Source organism: Oratosquilla oratoria, chromosome 37 (assembly GCF_046742065.1).
Source record: "Oratosquilla oratoria isolate Oo_2021 chromosome 37, ASM4674206v1, whole genome shotgun sequence".
Taxonomy (NCBI): Eukaryota; Metazoa; Arthropoda; class Malacostraca; order Stomatopoda; family Squillidae; genus Oratosquilla; species Oratosquilla oratoria.
In genome coordinates, this window is record NC_134813.1 from 33,151,770 (window position 1) to 33,166,976 (window position 15,207).

The 15,207-nt window shown below is 46.0% G+C and overlaps 1 protein-coding gene across 2 annotated transcripts in view; it reads left to right on the forward strand.

The window, feature by feature from the left end:
* Actn (alpha actinin) overlaps positions 1-15,207 on the forward strand; it is a 76,177-nt gene that overhangs the window by 34,738 nt on the left and 26,232 nt on the right. The window lies entirely within an intron of this gene.

Consider the following 15,207-nt stretch of genomic DNA (forward strand, 5'->3'; position numbering starts at 1 on the left):
TATCTGGTATCGGAGTGGCCCCCTAGTATGGTGAGGGTAGTGTAGGTGTGGTGATGACTCATGAATGAAGTAGATGGTCTTCTCTAAGTATGGTGTGATGGGGCAATGGTGGACTGGTGGTTCTGTGATTTTATGATCAACTGTGGTGACGGTGTGGTTGCTGCCGTGTTGGTGTAATAAAGGAAGAGAACGAGAAGTGGAAGGCGAGGGTGTGCACTATGTTGGAAGAGCGACCCCCAGAAGAATCGGAATTTCCCCTTGGCATTTACTTGGGAGTAGTTCTCTGCAGCATTCTTTTCCTTTTACTTTTACTTAACGGCGCATAATTTATGGCCTCTATCAGTATTCGTCTTGACAGCTGCCGGGACTGTAGTTATTTCTGCCTTTTGCAAACAAATTATGAAGTTGGAGGGTACAATATTGACTTCATATATTTGAACATCTGTAATGAGAAAATTAGAAAATGTAGCATTTAATTGACAATGTGATGTTAATTGCCTCATGTAGGGAGGACCGGGGGAGTGTGCATGTGGGGGAGGGAGGGGGGGAGTATCACGGCACTCCAAATCTCCTTTTTGCTGCTGCTGCTTTATAAGTTTGACCCTTGGTCGCACAGCTCTGCCTGGCTTAGTAACTTCGCTTTAGGTTCGCCTCTACTGAACATTCAAGCCTTATCCCCCCACCCCCCTTCATTACAGCGGTGTACTCCCCCCAGTTTCTCTTCTGCCCAAGGCCATGCACAGGGGGGGGGGGCAAGAGTGGACTGTTCTCTTGGCCTCTGGTCTCCATCCCCTGTCGAGACAGCAAGGCCTTGGTCTCGACAAAAACCCAGTCATATGTGCCTCGGAGTTTCGAAAGGGTGAACAAAAAGTTTATATAGTCATTGCTATCGGAATGGTGCCAAAGCAAGCGGCGCCAGTCCAGTAAGCGTTAGGTGTGGTTTTCAAGTGACACCACGAGGCGCGGACATGGGCAGCACGGGCGAGGGAGGGCACGGGAAAGACAGTGGCAGCACGGTGAGAAAGGTGCGGGCGGGTTGGCTGGCGGGATGGCGGGCGGGCGGGCTGGCTGGCTGGCTGGCTGGCGAGCCGAACTAAATTTAGCCAGTTTGGCACCTGTGGCACTAGCTCTGCTCCGTCCGCCGTGCCGCCCTCGTATCGCTCTGGACTTGGCACGCTCCATCCATCCAATCCTCCTCTTCCTCCTCCTCCTCCTCCTCCTCCTCCTCCTCCTCCTCCTCCTCCTCCTCCTCCCTTCCTCCTCGTCCCCTTCATCCTTTTCCTCCTTCCCTTCCCTTTACCCTCCCCTTCCCCTCCTCTTCCTTTTACTTTACCCTCTTTCCCCTTCTCCACCTCTTCTTCCACTTCCGCCTCCACTTCTGCTTCCTCTTCTTCCGCTTCTCTCCCTTGTCGTTTCCTCTTTGTCCTCTCCTCCTCCTCCCCTCTTCTTCTTCCTCCTCTCCTCCTCTCCCTCTTTTCTTTTCTACCGCCTTTTCCTTCTTCCCTTCTTCCCTATCTTTGCCTCCCGTCTACTCTGCCCTCGTTTTCTTCCACTGCGATCCACATTTCCAACACTTCCTCTCCCCCTCCCCCTCTCCATCCACCCTGTCATCTCCCCCCTCGCCAGCATCTCCCTTTTCAGCCTCGTCCTCATTTATCTCCCTCTTTCTCTCTCTCGCCCTTTCCCTCCATCTTTCCCTTCCTTTCTCTTTCCCTTCCTCTTTCTCTCCCCTTTCTCTCTTTTTTTTTCTCTCTCGCTGTCTCCCCTCTCCTCAGTCATTTTTCCTTTGTCCTCCCAGTCATTCTTCTCTCCTCATAGTCATGTTATCTTCTCCTCCCCTGAGTCACACGATCCCCGTCTCCTCTCCCACTTTCCTCTTCTTTCCCTCTTCCGTCACCCCCCTCCCCCCCTCGTCCATCTCTCTTCGTAGTCTCCCTCTCCCCTTCTTCCCCCAAGTCATCCTATCCCTCCCACTCCTCTCATCTCCTCTCTGTCTCCTCCTTCCACCCATTCGTCTCCGTGCCTTCTTCCCTCTCCTCTCGACCGTGCCTCCCCTCCTTCAGTTCTTCTCTCCCTCACCCTCCAAATCATTTCCTCTTCACCATCCTGTAGCTCTCTTCCTCACCCCCCAGTACTCCCACTTATTTCCTTCCCCCTTCCTCCCACTCGTTTCCGTAGCCCCTCCTCATTTCCTCTCCTCCCACGTACTCAATTACTCCCCCCTCCATCCCCACACCACCTTCTTTTCTTCTTCTTCTTCTTCTTCTTCTTCTTCTTCTTCTTCTTCTTCTTCTTCTTCTTCTTCTTCTTCTTCTTCTTCTTCTTCTTCTTCTTCTTCTTCTTCTTCTTCTTCTTCTTCTTCTTCTTCTTCTTCTTCTTCTTCTTCTTCTTCTTCTTCTTCTTCTTCTTCTTCTTCTTCTTCTTTCCCCCACCCGATCCATTCATTCTCTGGCCCTTCCCTTCCCCCCCCCCCCCCCGGGGGCACTATTTTCCTTCCCTGTCATCCACTCCCCACTCCTTCCTTCCTTCCTTCCTCCTCCCTACCCCTCCCTCCTCTCTTCTTCTGTCCCTCCTTCGCTCCTCTCTTCCCTCCTCCACTCCTTCCCCTCTTCTTCCCTCCTCTCTTCCCTCCCTCACTCCTTACCTTCTCTCTTCTTCCCTCCCTCACTCCTCTCCTCTTCTCTTTTACCCTCCCTCCTTCCTTCCCTCCGCTTTTTCCCTCCCTCCCTCACTCCTTTCCTCCTCTTTTTCCCTCCCCTCACTCCTTCCCTCCTCCTTTTCCCTCCCTCACTCCTTCCCTCCTTTTCCCTCCCTCACTCCTTCCCTCCTTTTCCCTCCCCCTCACTCCTCCCCTCCTCTTTTTCCCTCCCCCTCACTCCTTCCCTCCCTCACCCCTGCGTCCCTTATTCTCTATTTTCTTCCTTCCCTCTTCATACCTCCCTCCCTATTTCCCTCTCCCCTCCCTAGTTTCCACCCTTCCTCCTGTCTTCCTCCCTCCCTCACTCCTTTCTTCTCTCCTCCCTCCCTCACTCCTTTCTTCTCTCCTCCCTCCCTCCATCCCTCCCCCGCTCTTCCTCACTCACTCCTCCCATCTTCCTCCCTCCATCCCTCCCCCACTCTTCCTCACTCACTCCTCCCATCTTCCTCCCTCCCCTCCTTCCACACCGCCCTCGCGCCCTCCTTCCCATTCGGTCTTCTACCTCCCACTCCCTCACCGCCCTCCCCTCCCTCCTCCCTCCCCTCCCTCCTCCCCGTCCCACACCTCAACCATTGTTTGCAAACTAGTGTTAAAAATCCCAAGCGGCTCCTAGCCCAACCTGGTCACCTCCGAACTCGTGGTCCTCACGCAGCCAATCACGTGATCCGAGGTTCCTGTAGTGAGAAACACCAGTTTGAGGTCGTGCTAGGATCCTGTATACCCAGTTATCTAGCCATTTCGTGGTCACGACTCCCAAAGATTTGGATACCGATGCCATGATTGGGAAGTCTCTGAAATCTCAACTGCCTCGTCATAGACAACAAACAATCGCCCGTCCAAAACAATCTCGGACAGATGAATTTTTTATTTTAATCTAATAATCCTAAAAGTCCTGAGGATGACGTTCCCTCCGCCCAGTGATTCGAGAATCGGCATTATCACATCCTGAAAGGAGTGGACAACGAGGATTCGAGCTATACATGGAGTAGATTGCTGGGATAGGAGTTTAGTGAGAATACCACCCACATACCCCCCTCCATGCCTTAAGAGGCAACTAATGAGGATGAGAGTTGGGGTAGGGTGAGGCTACCCGGTCATTACACCTGGGATGCTAGAACTCCCAGTACTTCTGGTGTGCCTCATCCTGGTGCTCTTGACGTGCCCTTGCAACCGTCGTACTGTCAATGGCACCGAAAGTTTTTCTCTGTCTATTCTCGGAGTCGTGGTTGCTCGAACTCGATACACTTCTTAACACACACCTCATGTCCTCTTGCACTGTATTCATTATTTTAATTATTTCAGGGTTGATTACAGTAGCTCTGGAGTCTCCTACTAGGGATGGGACTGAAATCATCCCCGTCTTGAATCTGTCTCTTGTTGAAGATGTTATTGATGCTCTCTCCTATCTATTTGTGTATCATTGCGGTGTCGAGTTCCCTTTCCTGACAACGCGTTTGTAAAAATCCTATTTACTCCCTTCATACGAAAACCTACGTGTCTAAATATATAGATATCAACATGTACGGTCTCCTAGTCTTTAATGTCCTATCCAAAGCTGGCTCCTGCGTATACTAGCACAACGATCTTGATTTCTCTTGTCTGCACGATCTTGAATGTTATTTATTTTATTCATTTGTTTATTTCTGTGGGTTAATTATTTATTTGGGTTGGGTATTTTATTTATTTGGTGGATTATATTGTTCAATCACATCTTTCATTCTTACATTAAATACTTTAACAGCCCGGGTCGACTTTAATTGAATCGGTGGGGCTAAAGTAGTTCCTGCCGTGGAGGCCCTGTCGCTGTGCATTGCCATAGACCCTAGCCGTGTGTCGGAGGACAAGGATGACCCATCACCCACGTAGTGCCAAGATGGGAGGGGCGACGATTGGGATATGGATGGGCGTGAGGTGGGCGTAAAGTGGGTGTATATTTTGACTCGGCCAGCCCCTTATAAGGGGGGAAAAGGCCTCTTGGTGTATGTATTTATATGCAATGCTTGTTTTCCGTCTCTTGCCTAACGTCAAATTCTGTCCAGAATTTTTTTGTCCGGCTGTTTAACTTCTTCGGGGGCACACATTCTGCCCGACTGGTATTTTTGAAATATCTATAATAAGATGTTTTAATGTTCCCCTCCAGCTTTGGCTTACCTCCTGTTTTAACTGGTCCAACCTGGGGGAATGGCCAGCGCTTCTATCCTAAGCTCCGCGGAATAGCAAGTCAACAGCATTCTTTTCTATCTTTGAAACAACCAAAAATTCATATCACTCTCTTACTTCTCGTCCTTCTCCCTCAGTGTCAATTTTTTTCTTTATGTTGGGTATCTCTTATCATAAACTCATTTCTGCCAAACTTGTAGCTCCACTATCCCCCCCCCCCATATAGATTTTGACCAAATCTTCCTCATTTCCAAGGCGTTGACTGGGAGTCTTCGTGGGAGTACTTTTCTGACTTTCTGTGGAGTACAGCGGCTGTAGTTGAAATCCTTCATTGATTGCAGAAGAGACAGACTTATGCTCACCACCCACAAATCTTTTTCACTTCAATCCTACCTCTCCATGCTCATTTCACTCCAGCCTCTCCATTTCCGCATCACTCCCACACCTCCACTCCCACATACCCCCTCCCACACCTCCACACCCACATACCCCCTCCCACACCCCCACTCCCACATCCTCACTCCTACTTCTCCACTCTCACATCCCCACTCCCATACCTCCATTCCCACATCCCCACTCCCATATCCCCACTCCTACGTCCCCATTCTCACACCTCCACTCCAACATCCCCATTCTCACACCTTCACTCCCACATCATTACTCCCACTTCTGCATTCCCACATCCTCACTCCATTATCTCCACTCCCACACTCCCTCATCTCCACTCCCACATCCTCACTCCCTCATCTCCACTCCCACTTACTCACTCCCTCATCTCCACTCCCACATCCTCAGTCCCAGATTTCCACTCCCGCTTCTTCGCTCCCACATCACTTCCACTTCTCGACTCCCACTTACGATCTCCCAACTCGCCATTCCTATATCACCACTCCCACTTCTCCACTCCCACTTATCACAAATCCCCCCACTCATGATATTCTCCCACTTACCATAACCCTCCTCCCCCCCATTCGCATCCTTAACCATGTACAGTCAGCTCTGCTCGAAGGTACTGCAGGCCAGGAAACCGGGAATGCATTGTTCCTTGGATTTTCGGTTGTACTTCGGCATCACGCTAACACATTTTTCACTATTATTATTATCTTATTAATATGTTTAGGAAGTTCGTTGGTCGAGCGGGTTAAGGCGTCGTTACTTGCGGCGAAGGTCAATGGGGGTGGTGGTTCGAACCCTGCCACCGGCGAAGTTGGACCTGGGACATGGTTCATTAAATTCAACGCTACAAATTCCTGTTTGGGGTACCGTCCTAGCCTTCCGATAGGGGGGAGTTTGTGATGTTAAACCATATCATATAATTTTATTAATTTGTTATTATATTATTATCATTATCATTTCCATTTGGTTTTCTGTGGAATGGTCACATTAGGTTTATGTTAAAGTTAGGTTAAAAGGTATTGGACAGAGTAAGTTTTATGGTAAATATTCGTGCTCGCGTGATTTTGGACTTTTACCGGGTTTTCGAACTCGTTTTAGTGGTCAAGTATTATTTTTAAGTTCGCTAAATCCCACTCCATGCCAGTGGGTCAGTGCATCGAACTTACCCGTATTTGGTGTCAGTCTGTGAAGATTTCCCCAAAACAGAAATAAATACATCACTTTATGTTATTTACTTGTGTTACATCTTTTTAAACATTACTATGTGGTTGGCATATATCATGAAAAAGAACTGGAAATATCATACATGAAATTTACTTTTCAATAATCAACTAATAGTATGGTGATTCTGGTGAATAAGTTCAACTTGTTCTTGAATAAATGTACACGTATAACAAGACATTTCCCCATTATAAGGGGGGTAGCCAAGTCAGCATACACTCGCCCTACACCCACCTCACACCCAAACAGAATGTGTTACCCTTGTCTTTGCCACACTGTTCGGCCATAGTCGAGGCAGCAAGATAAAATTTCCTGTAATGCGTTTTGAGAAACCATGGTGCCTCCACCCTACCTTACGACATTTTGAGGTCGTCTTTGATGGAAAAATTCCCATTCTCTGATAACAAAAGATTTCCTCGAAAAAATGAGTTTCGTTACCACAGCGGGGAATTTCTAACATTGTTACTTTTCGTGCTTCTACTCGCATGTTTATTTACAAATGACGTCGGGGTATCTCCATGGGATGGGGATGTCGAATGGCAAAATTATCCGTAGCTTTCGTCAGTTTCAAATAGAAACCAGGACCTATTGAAATACTTGCCGTCTTTACCTATGTATATATGAAGTTTTCCTACATAAAACTTCTACATTTCCCAAGACATCTCGTAAACTTTTGGATATTATTTTGTTTTAAAGTCCATCTTTATATTTATAATATTTTATCTTTAACAGAGTGACAAAATTATTATAACCCCAGACTTCATCCGTGCATCTGTAGAACAAAGTACAGTACCAGATGGCAGATCGATCATGTGCAATGTTGTCCATTCGAGGCGCTCTTGTTCAGTTGCCACTTAACATATTGTCGGTTCCCCAGGAGTGAAGATGTAGGCCTACACATCATCATCTTACACCGCCTTCCCCATCTCCAACTCGTCCCCATAAACGTCTTTCCATCCTCCCCCATAATCGCCTTTCCATCCTCCCCCATAATCGCCTTTCCACCCTACCCCATAAGCGCCCTTTTCTTTCCCTCCCTCTTCAGCGTCCTATCCCAACCCACCCTCTTAAGCGCCCTTATCCAGCCCGCCCCCATAAGCGTTCTTCCCTTGCCCACCACCATGCGTCCTTCTCATAAACAACCTTCCCCGTCTCCCCCTAACATACCCGCGTTATACACAGCCATCATTCTCACCCCTCTCATAGCTTTTTGATAACATTCAATACACACACTGAGACTGTTGAACCGTTTCGCATCCAGTCTTCATATCTCATCGAAGACCTTCCCTCCTCCCCCCCTCAATGTAACCCCATCGTCTCAATTCCCCTCTTCTCGCCTTCCCAAGTAACGTTTGAACCCGCCACTTCTCAAACTTTCGTAGCTTCATTGTTGAACAATAACACGCTTCAATTCGGTAAAAGATAAAGTAACGATATGCCCTTATAAGATGTGACAGTCTACTGATTCATGTTTAGCCATTCTGTCTTACCACCTTGACGCGAGGCAGCCTCACTCGTGCCGTGAAGATATCTAATAAGGGAGAGTCGTTGAGAATAAAAAGTTCGTTCATTTCTGCGCATCCGCCCCACGCCCCGCCCCCGTACGGTGGACTGGTGTCGAGTTGCCAGTTTTTCTGTTTTGCGCCCAATTTCACATAGTTTATCTGAGATAACATTTGACCCGGAGGACTCACTTTAGTTGAATAGAATCATTCTCCGCGTAGTCATTCATGAGTACTAATGGACCATTGGCATGTATGCTCAGCTACTCAGAATGACTTCGTAATCATAATCAGGATGTTGGGACATCACATGATTGTAATTACATTAAAATTTTCGTTTCTGTATTTTATTTAATATACTTAATTTTTGAGAAGAAACAACACAAAATGCGAAGGTGTAATTTATTACTATTGGCCATTACGAAAAGAAAATGTATGCAAAATCAGAATTCGTGACATCAAAATGTTTATTACCTGTGTCCAATTGAATTGAAACTTGGCGGACAGCGTTGCATAACCTGACGTCTGAAAGTCGAAAACGTAAATTAAAGATATTCAGTTTGGAATAAACCACGTTTTTATATTCACGTCTAAAAGTTAACCTATGGAAAAGTTTAGAATGTGTATTATTTGGTGGTTTGGGAAACTAAATATATATACTTTTCTGTAATGTTGTCAAGGAGGAATAAAACTTCATTCTTAGAAATGAAACACAATGATATATCTATTACGTAAAATTTACCTCGCCTATAACCGAGTAACTACCGCAAAAAAGTATGTTAATTGAGTAACTGGCAACTCTTCGGACAAACTTAGAATGTCGTTTTGACCAATCACGCACGACCTCGTTCGACCGAAGGGATTGGGATTTAGGCGGGCTTCAGTCAATGACTCCCTTTATATCACGACTCCATGGCCTGACTGGCACATTGCTCTCACACTCGTGACGTCATGTCGCCCGATCCTTATTTTTCTTGTGACCGTGTATTACCTTGGGTAAGCTCGAATTTTTGACATGCCCCGCCTTTCATGGAGAAGGCTACAAGCAAACCCTTGCCCACTCCTCCCAGGCAAGCATCCTCTCGTACTACCCTGAAGCGACCCACTTGTCTACACACTCCCCATTTCACCGCCCTCTTACAATCCTCTCTTATCCCCTTTGGTACGATGACGTACTTATGGATTTCACATTCTATAAGGCGAGGATATAGATTGTTTTAAGAGATCTCGACTTGCGAGAAAAAAAAAATCTGGGGTTGTAGGTCGTGTATGCGATAGGACAATTATTAATTTTTTATTTTGCGTTTTGGGGTTAGTTAATACCCAGTTTAATGTGTGCAAATTTATTCTTTGTTCAGTTTCATGCAAGGTAACTTGTAACGGACGCCGTATGACCGTTACGGAGCCAAGGCGATCCATCGATCACCTTACCACAGTCTTGCCAACCTTTCCCAGCCTAATACTTTTTTTCCAATCGGTTATCCTGCAGTCTTTATCCTCCTCCCTTTCCTCCACTTCTCTGCTACATAAGGTTACTCTAGAACTGCAACGAAATTAGAAAATATAATCACTGTCGTACTCTCACCAACTTAGCTTTCCCCCCACTGACATTGATATTGGGGCCATTCTGTCGACTTGGGTGGGAGACAAACTGCATTACCGGTGTGACGTCATAATTGGATCAGACGTCTTTCCCGTTAAGACATCATCATCATCATCATCCCCATTCCACCAGTTGTGCAGCCACATCGGCCACAGAACGACGTCTACATGGAGTGACGCAAGTTTAGCCAAATGTTGCACAATGTCTTGACAAAATACAAACTCGTGATGTGTGTTGGGGGAAAGGGTTTTCCCATAACCTTCTCCTATACGCCCTCTTCCCCCCCTCCCCCCCACGAGTGCGAAATGTCACATTCGGGTATTTATCAACTTCCTGTCGATAAAAAGTCCTCTAGCCGGCGCCTGTTACTCACGCCCATAAGCATCTGGCTGAGGCTTAGTGACACGTTACCCTATGCATACGTGCATACCACCGCGCCATGCTTGAACACTTGTAAGAATTCCTGTACAATTTTCCACGGGGCTTCGTCTTGAGGACCTTCTTACATTCTGCCTCTCTGTCGAGATTGCTAGATATCTTGTAATATTTTTATAATGAGCTAATATCCAAGAAATATCTCCAGTTAATGTTTGAAAAGAAATTAGCGATAGGATGCCATAAAAAGGCGCGAAAATTAGTTTTCATTTCGAGTCGGTCGAATGTTACACTTTCCAATGACGTCATGTCGTTTATATTCTTCCTGAAGTGAACCGACCGTTCTTGCTTAGATCCTGCTGGGGAGGAGCTCTCCGTGTATGGCCACCTCTTTCGCTCGTGCGTTTGGCCATCTCATTCTTTTTCTTATGAATACTTGTGCCCTCCCAACGGGGACCTACTCGGTCATAGGGGACAGGGCAGCTTGCGGTAGTCGAGTTGTCGATTCTTTTTTTTATATAGTTGTGTTAAATTAATAAGAACTCAAAAGCAGATATGTTTTAAAGAATAAAAGAATATCAGATTTGTATTAGCGTCCAGCGCGGTGGAGAGGGAAGGGACTGGCAGCATTGCCCATTTATGGAGATGTAATGCACGCTCAAGAGGGGTGCATGAGTAGTACGAGGAGGCAGGCGGCGAGAGGTCATAGCAAAGGGCCTGCTTTGATGACGGAGCACGGGATCTTGTCGTCACAGCCACCAGAGGCGCTATCTGGAGGCTGAGCCTGGTGGGTGGGGGCTGAGACTGCAGGCACGGGGGGAGGTGGCGGCGTGGGGGGTGGTGAGGGGCAGTAAGAGTGCAACTGTGGTGTTGGAAACAGGATATGAAACGGTGGGAGCCGTGGGGCGGTGGTTGAATTGTTTGGTTCGTGAGATGGGAGGCTTAACAGGTGTTTCAGTTTGTGCAGATTTGATTTGCTCGTGTGTGTGTGCGTGTGCGTGCGCGCACGCACAATTAAGACACACATGAACGTATCTACAGCTAGGTATAAATTACATCATGGAGAAAGATCTGCATATGAATAGAATCGTTCGACACTAGCCATAATAAAGACTTGGCGGTGTCGAATCTGTTATTACAGACAGCCGCGAAGCAGCTTGAGGAGGAGAAAGAAGGCCTTATCATCGGCAACCAATAAAGATAAATGGCATACCAACGATGACGCAGTACTAAGAGAAGGGCTGGGTGGGGAATCTGTTCCCTCTTTGCTCCTAAGGTGTTCCCACGGCGAGGAACAAGATAGACTGGCGACAGTTGAAATAAAAAGTAAAAGTGCCAACCGTCACGGAAGAAGATTAAGAAAGGACTAGAAACTCGGATTAAGGTCTTCACCGTTGATCTACGTGAGGGTGCGCGAGTGTTCCCGCTCGACTAAACGAAATCGCCTGACGACAGAACAAATAAATCGTAAAATAAGAGGAAAGGTGTTTAACCTTTCTGGGGAAATGACGTTACATCGTCTGAATAAAAACATACTCGGGAATGAGTTAATAGAGAGGGAAGGAGGGAGTTTCCCTTCGGCTGCATAAAAACGTTTCGCGTTAGACAGAATAAATGCACAAGAAGACGGTGACATGCATGTATGAATATGTTGTTCACCCAGGAAGTGTATATATATATAATATATATGTATATATATATATATATATATATATATATATATATATATATATATATACTGGGTCGAAAATCGTGAGCAAGCTAACACATATCCCAATACAAAACACAACGGTACTTGTAAATACGCGTTTTTCTTTAAAAGAAAACACTTAGTTGACTTGCAAGAAAATGTATCTGATAATCAGCCGTAGTGTGTGTGTGTATATATATATATATATATATATATATATATATATATATATATATATATATATACGTTTACACATAAAAGTGCAATCATATGAGCAGACGATAACCAAGATGGTGGCGGCAGTGGCCTGCCACATAAGCGAATAAAATCGCCTGGCCTAGCTAGAATAAAAATAACCGTGCCACAGGTACAGAAGGGGTTAATTGAGATTGACTGTAGCTTCTTCACTATTGTGGGTTGCCACAGCAGCCTGGCGGCAGCTGTGATGTGAGGGAAAGTGCCACCCGGTGCGGAAGGGGTTAAGGAGGTGAACTGTCGGGGGGAGGAGAAGGAGGTTAACCGACGGAGACGAGTGTCTCGAGGCGCGGGCAAAGCAGACGGTGTTGAGTAGCGCAGACGGGGAAGATAGTAATAGAGCAGAGTTGTCGACGGACATGCGGGGAAGAAAGAGAGAAGAACTGAGCCTAAACTATATTTGAGTTGGGGCGACTGACCGGCCAAAAGAATGTAATAATAAATAAATGAATAAATGAAAAAGTCTGTTATATCTCCAATGAAAACTAACAAGTGACGTCGCGATAAGAGGCGCAACGGTCGACTGCATCTTGTCGCAGCTACCTTGCACGCCATCTTGTGGTGTGAACTGCCCTATTCTTGTTCAGCCCATGGGTCGAAAATCGTGAGCAAGCTAACACATATCCCAATACAAAACACAACGGTACTTGTAAATGTATACGCGTCTTTCTTTAAAAGAAAACACTTCTTAGTTGACTCGCAAGAAAATGTATCCGATAATCAGCCGTAGTGTGTATATATCCTTATTGAAGACTACAGGGTGGTTCAAGGGTTCTGTCCACGACTGTAGGTGGGACTTGCTGGCGCCAGGAATGGGGTGAGTCGCCCCCAGAAGTGGTGCAAATGGGGCTTGCATCTCCGCGCGCTTGGTTAGGTCGAGAGCATCTCAACAACCTTCTTCAGTGTGGCGAAACTCGACACACACACATTTACACACGCGCGCGCTCGCGTCATAAAGTCATGGGAACAGCATGAAAAAATATGCATATCAAGAAATAGTTTTACATAATTGCGTAAAATAGTAAAATGGTCTAAAGGAAGACTTAATCCAGTCAAAAACCATACGAATTTTAGAGTAATTTAGTGGAGAAAGAGGCGGAATCATATGAGTGTAGTTCTTTTTTCTCTGTACAAGGTGCACACACACACACACACACACACACACACACACACACACACACACACACACACACACACACACACACACACACACACACACGAGCATCATATAGGTTGAATATTATACATGGGACACCACGATCATAGCTCCCCTTCCCGTAAGATACAACTAGGTAAACACACACACACACACACACACACACACACACACACACACACACACACACACACACATACCTCTCATTCCTTCATCGTTTTGTTAAGCACTATGGCTGTTGCCAGAGGTGTGTCGAAGAATTTTATTCTCTTACACTACGGGTGCTACTTTTCCTTACTAACCCAACTGCCGCCAGATTATTTTATTCATCACGGACCTACCGGAGGAAACAAGAAGTTTGCGATGTGGTGTACAGGTGAAGTAGGAAAGAGAATTGGAGTTAGTCATGAAGTAGTATGGGTGATTAGGTATCTGGGCGGGCCTCGGAAGAAAGTTTACGCTTGTGTAGTGCGCCCGCGCACACACACACTCACGGGTTGCTGGCGTAGATGTTAGTGTCGAGGGCTCGCAACGACAGTGACTCGAGATCGCGTCACGTTCAGGCCTTAACGATACACTGCAAGCTGTTACTGTCCCACTTGAGCAAGTGTGTGTGTGGTTAAGGTTATGGTATTGGCCATAGATCTGCTCAGTGGAGGGAGGCAGCTTAAAAAGGGGGGGGGGGCGGAGGAGCTGTGGATGCACTTGAAATGTCTGTCGAGCAAGGAAGACAAGAAAGAGATTGTGAATGAGTGAAGGAACGACGCGGAATATTCTTATTTATTTCGTAAATAATTTTGGGTGGATGAACAGGGGAGGTGTCGCCAAACGATAAAACGCTGTGGGAGGACTGTGCCTCGCTGCGTTGCCTTTGACCCAAGCCGTGCGACGGGAGACGGGGCAGTGCCGAGATGGGGGGTGGGGGGTCATATGTAACGTGGAAGCCACATTTACTCGGCCAATTCCCACAAGAGGGAAAAAGGGCCATTGGTATGTGTATCATAGTATTGTAGTTGTTACTTTTTATCGTTACGAGCCTCGGCTTTGCTTTTATAGTCTTCGGCGGCTAGCTGTTCATCGTCCAATAAATTAAAATTCTGTTAAACTGTCTTCGACAGTTTTTCCCTGTTGTAGCCTTTTCTTCTGATCGGATGGTCTTCAGTCGTGACGTCACGTCACCTTTTCCGATTGGCTGGTCCTCAATCGTGACGTCATGTTTCCTAATTGATTGGTCCTCAGTTGTGACATCGTGCAACATTTTCAGGTTTCGATTATTTCTACAAACTATTATTTTTAGATGCTATATGGCAATAATGATAATGATTAATAATAGTAAAATAATAAAATTTTATTATTATTATAAAAATAGATATGGTCGCGAGATTACTCAGATATCAGGAAAACCGCAAAGGTTTAGTGACGAGAAAAAGTTGACGTGGATGTGGTCAGTAATGTTGCCGAAGCGTGATTATTTACTTCTTTTGTAAACAAAACTTTGGGAAAGGCCAAGGTTGTGTGGGAATTCGTCGTCTGTGATGACGTCATTGTGTTACCCCGTCTGATATGAATGACAATGCAGAAATATTTCATGTAAATACTTTATGGTGTTCATATATGGCTTTGTTGTAATCATCAATAACAGCTTAACACCGGACATGAAAATATGAACAGTCATTATATATATATTGAGAGTTTAACCTTTTGTCACTTCTAAGGCATTGGTAATAATAAATTTTGCCATAGTCTCATACTAGCGGCGTCTTTGAAGCAGACGACGTATTAGACTTCGTGTCGTTTGTCGACGACTACGCAAACGGCGAATCTGCGGAATCGTGACGTAATTTTTTTCTGAGTAATTCTCGGCAACCCTGGTGGTGAGCGAGACGTGGTGGCGATTGAAGAAAAAATAAATAAAAAAAGAGATAGGGGACGAGAAGAATGTTTTCGTGAAATAAAAGGTTAGCTGTATTTAGTCTAGGTTATCTGTGAAGTCATATAATGGAAAGCTGATGTTGATATACTCCCACCCATTCCACTCTCACCCCTTCCATTCCCATCCACCCTTGTTACCTTCTCATCTTACCTCCTTGTGGATGAAGGGTCATCCATGTCTCTTGCCTACATGCGGAAAATAGATAAGACGGGGGAAAC